Source organism: Rhinoraja longicauda, chromosome 34 (genome assembly GCF_053455715.1).
Source record: "Rhinoraja longicauda isolate Sanriku21f chromosome 34, sRhiLon1.1, whole genome shotgun sequence".
Lineage (NCBI taxonomy): Eukaryota > Metazoa > Chordata > Chondrichthyes > Rajiformes > Arhynchobatidae > Rhinoraja > Rhinoraja longicauda.
Window position 1 is genome coordinate 3,676,436 of NC_135986.1, and position 5,142 is coordinate 3,681,577.

Genomic DNA, 5,142 nt, shown 5'->3' on the forward strand with positions numbered 1-5,142 from the left:
TTCAACGCCTCCAGAACGAATGTCTCGTCGATGGACGGAAGCTTCTGGAAGCGGAGATTTAGTTCAAGGCCTCCAGAACTGACGCCTCTTCGACGGGCGGAAGCTACTGGAAGTTTTTCCTCATCTCAGTTCTGAATGGCCTACCCCTTATTCTTAAACTGTGGCCCCTTGTTCTGAACTCCCCCAACATTGGGAACATGTTTCCTGCCTCTAAAGTGTCCAACCCCTTAATAATCTTATACCCTTAATAATCTTATACGTTTCGATAAGATCTCCTCTCATCCTTCTAAATTCCAGTGTATACAAGCTTAGTCGCTCCAGTCTTTCAACATATGACAGTCCCGCCATTCCGGGAATTAACCTAGTAAACCTACGCTGCACGCCCTCAATAGCAAGAATGTTGAAAGACTGGAGACTGGAATTTAGAAGGATGAGAGGAGACCTTATCGAAACGTATAAGATTATTAAGGGGTTGGACACGTTAGAGGCAGGAAACATGTTCCTAATGTTGGGAGAGTTCAGAACAAGGGGCCACAGTTTAAGAATAAGGGATCGGCCATTTAGAACTGAGATGAGGAAGAACTTTTTCAGTCAGAGAGTTGTGAATCTGTGGAATTTTCTGCCTCAGAAGGCAGCGGAGGCCAATTCACTGGATGGATTTAAGAGAGAGTTAGATAGAGCTCTCGGGGCTAGTGGAATCAAGGGATATGGGGAGAAGGCAGGCACGGGTTACTGATTGTGGACGATCAGCCATGATCACAATGAATGGCGCTGCATATAGGCTCGAAGGGCTGAATGGCCTCCTCCTGCACCTATTTTCTATGTTTCTATGCCCGCCCTGCGGAAAAATGCTATATGGTGCTTACAAATTAACTGAATTATTGGAAAATTTTGCAAATGTAATGTGAGCCATTTTTGCAATAAAGGGATTGTTTGTGGATAATTTTAGCCGGTGTCGTTGTTCTTAAGGTTATAAGTGATAGGAGCAGAATTAGGCCATTCGGCCCATCAGGTCTACTCTTGCCATTCAATCACGGTTGATCTTTCTCTCCCTCCTAACCCCTCTAAGAACTGATTGTACCCGCAAATAAATTCATGGAGAACAGCTCCACACAGGTGTACAGCACCCAAGGGCAGGATCGAAGGATAGGAGAGGAGAGAGGGAGGGGGAGAGGGAGAGGGGAGAGGGAGAGGGAGAGGGAGAGGGAGAGGAGAGAGGGAGAGAGGAGAGGGAGAGGGAGAGGGAGAGGGAGAGGGAGAGGGAGAGGAGAGGAGAGGGAGAGGGAGAGGGAGAGGGAGAGGGAGAGGGAGAGGGAGAGGGAGAGGGAGAGGGAGAAGGAAAAAGAGATAGAGAGGGGGCTGAGGCAGAGAGAGGAGAGGAAGGGGAGAGAGAGAGAAAAGAGGTAGAGGATGAGAGAAGAGATAGAGGGAGGGGATGTGAGAGAGAGAGAGAGAGAGAGAGAGAGGAAAAGAGAGATAGAGAGGGAGAGGGGATGAGAGAGAGAGCGGAGAGAGAGAGAGAGGGGGGATGTGTGTGTGAGAGAGGGAGAGGGGATGGGAGAGAGAGAGAGAGAGAGAGAGAGAGAGAGAGAGAGAGGAGAGAGAGAGAGAGAGAGAGAGAGAGAGAGAGAGAGAGAGAGAGAGAGAGAGAGAGAGAGAGAGAGAGAGAGAGAGAGAAGAGGTAGAGAGAGGATGAGAGAAGAGAGAGAGGGAGGGGATGTGAGAGAGAGAGAGAGAGAGAGAGGAAAAGAGAGATAGAGAGGAGAGAGAGAGAGAGGAAAAATAGATAGAGAGGGAGAGAGAGAGAGAGGGAAAAGAGCTAGAGAGGGCTGAGGCTAGAGAGAGAAAGAGGTAGAGAGGATGAGAGAAGAGATAGAGGGAGGGGATGTGTGAGAGAGAGAGAGAGAGGAAAAGAGATAGAGAGGGAGAGGGATGAGAGAGAGGGGAAGAGAGAGAGAGAGAGAGAGAGAGGGGATGTGTGTGTGTGAGAGAGAGAGAGAGAGAGAGAGAGAGAGAGAGAGAGAGAGAGAGAGAGAGAGAGAGAGAGAGAGAGAGAGAGAGAGAGAGAGAGAGAGAGAGAGAGAGAGAGAGAGAGAGAGAGAGAGAGAGAGAGAGGAGAGAGAGAGAGAGAGAGAGGAGAGGGAGAGAGAGAGAGGAGAGAGAGGAGAGGAGAGAGAGAGAGAGAGAGAGCGAGAGAGATCATAGCAGGGGGGGGGGGAAATGTCAGTCCATAAGTGTGGTTGAGTGGAGAGATGGTTTATTAACATTAACAGCGTGTTAGTCGTGCGAGTGTTACCGTGGGAGGTCAGCACCTACACAATGAGCCTGCACTTGGTGTTTGCTTTAATAAGTGCGGTAATTAATTTATCAGGCCTCGGTTTGCTGGCAACGGCACGCTAGGCCCTGAGTTACCTTCGCTAAGGCTGCCTCTTGTCCCCCCGCGTTCTTTCAACATCCTAATTTGCAAGCCGCGTTTACGGGATTATGGAGGTTATTAGTGTATCGTTTTAGCTTGAGAGATGCTGTACGGCGTGGGAACAGGCCCTTCGGCCCATCGAGCCCGTGACGACCAGCCCGGACACTAATTCTATCCCACAGATTTGGGATGGAACGAGCTGCCGGAGGAGGCAGTTAGGGCAGGGACGATCGCAACGTTTTAAACAAACGTTTAGACGGGTACGTGGATAGGACAGGTTTTGGAGGGATATACATAGAAACATGGTGCAGGAGTAGGCCATTCGGCCCTTTCGAGCCTGTACGCACCGCCATTCAATATGATCATGGCTGATCATCCAACTCAGTATCCCGTACCTGCCCTTCTCTCCATACCCCCTGATCCCTTTAGCCACAAGGGCCAGACAGGTGGGACTAGTGTAGCTGGGGCATGTTGGCCTAGGGTTGCCAAGTGTCCCGTATTAGCCAGGACATCCTGTACTTTGGGCTAAATTGGTTTGTCCCGTACGGGACCACCCTTGTCCCTTATTAGGCCCGGGGGGGTGCTGTAGGCCCAGACACTGTAGGCCCGGGCACTGCAGGCCCGGACATTGTAGGCCCGGACGCTGTAGGCCGGACAGCTGTAGGCCTGGACGCTGTAGGCCCGGACGCTGTAGGCCCGGACGCTTGTAGGCCCCGGGCACTGCAGGCCCGGACACTGTAGGCCGGACGCTGTAGGCCCGGGCACTGTAGGCCCAGACACTGTAGGCCCAGACACTGTAGGCCCGGGCACTATAGGCCCGGGACACTGTAGGCCAGGGCACTGTAGGCCCTGACACCATAGGCCTGGACAATGTAGACCCAGACACTGTAGCCTGGGGGCCGTTATAGTCCCGGACACTGTAGGCCCGGACACTGTAGGCGCCGAGGCCAGGCCGTCGCCTGACGGAGGTTGCGTGGGCAACCAGCTTCCCGGCCTGGGCGGCCGCCATTGTTGGAGCGGGAGCACATGGCCGCTGGCTGGTCAACCAAAACATTTTTGACCACCGGACAGGCGAAGTGAATCACATTGATTATCTTGTTACAATGGCACCTGTCAAGGGGTGGGATATATTAGGCAGCAAGTGAACAGTCAGTTCTTGAAGTTGACGTGTTGGATGCAGGAGAGTGGGCAGGAGTAAAGACCTGAGCCACTTTGACAAGGACCAAATTGTTCCGCCAGACGACTGGGTCAGAGCATCTCTGAAACGGCAAGGCTTGTGGGGTGCTCCCGGTCCAGCAGTGGTGAGTACCGACCGACCGACAGTGGACCGAGAGGGACAAACCACAAACCGGCGGCAGGCAGGGTGTTGGGCGCCCAAGGCTCATCGATGCGCGAGGGCAACGAAGGCTATCCCGTCTGGTCCGAACCGACAGAAGGTCGACTGTGGCACAAGTCACGGGAAATGTTAATGGTGGTCACGGGAGGAATGTGTCACAATACACAGTGCATCGCACCCCTGCTGTGTGTGGGGCTGCACACGGAGGACCAACAGCATATTAGGGGGCAGGTGGTCATAATGTTTTGGCTCATCAGGTCACAATGTCTTGGCTGATCGGTGTATATGCATGCGTACACAAACACAAACGCACACAACTTAAAACAAAACCATAGTCACACAAAAAGACAAAACCAGTCCCCCCGAAGTCTATAAGGTTTGGATCTTATTTGTAGGTTGTCGTGTTTCATGGCCTGATGGCTGTTCCCGAACCTGGACGTCACCGTTTTCAGGCTCCTGTACCTTCTTCCCGATGGCAGGGGTGAGACGAGAGTGTGGCCAGTTTGGTGTGGGGGTCTCCGGTGATGCCGGCGGCCATTTTGAGTCAGCACCTCCTCTTTTGCATCATCCACGTCTTGGACGATTCTTGTGGTTGGGGAGGTGAGGAAGGAGGGGGGAGGGTGATGTCCTTGGACATGATGCAGTGGTATACCAGTAGAGTTTGCCTGAGACCCGGGTTCGATCCCGACCACGGGCGCTGCCCGCACGGAGTTTGCACGTTCTCCCCGTGACCCCGCGTGGGTTTTTCTCCGAGACCTTCGGTTTCATAGAAACATAGAAAATAGGTGCAGGAGTAGGCCATTCGGCGCCCTTCGAGCCTGTACGCACCGCCATTCAATATGATCATGGCTGATCATCCAACTCAGTATCCCGTACCTGCCTTCTCTCCATACCACCTGATCCCTTTAGCCACAAGGGCCACATCTAACTCCCCTCTTAAATATAGCCAATGAACTGTCCTCAACTACCTTCAGCGGCAGAGAATTCCACAGACTCACCACTCTCTGTGTGAAGAAATGTTTTCTCATCTCGGTCCTAAAAGTCTTCCCTCTTATCCTTAAACTGTGACCCCTGGTTCTGGACTTCCCCCAACATCGGGAACAATCTTCCCGCATCTAGCCTCTTCCAACCCCTTAGGAATTTTATATGTTTCAATAAGATCCCCCCTCAGTCTCTAAATTCCCAGCGAGTACAAGCTTAGTCTAGCCAGTCTTTCGTCATATGAAAGTCCTGCCATCCCAGGGATCAATCTGGTGAACCTTCTCTGTACTCCCTCTAAGGCTAGAATGTCCTTTCCTCCCACACTCCAAAGACGTGCGGGTTTTGTAGGTCGATTTGGCATTGGTATAAAATGTAAAATTTTCCCAGTGCGTGTAGGTTAGTGTACGGG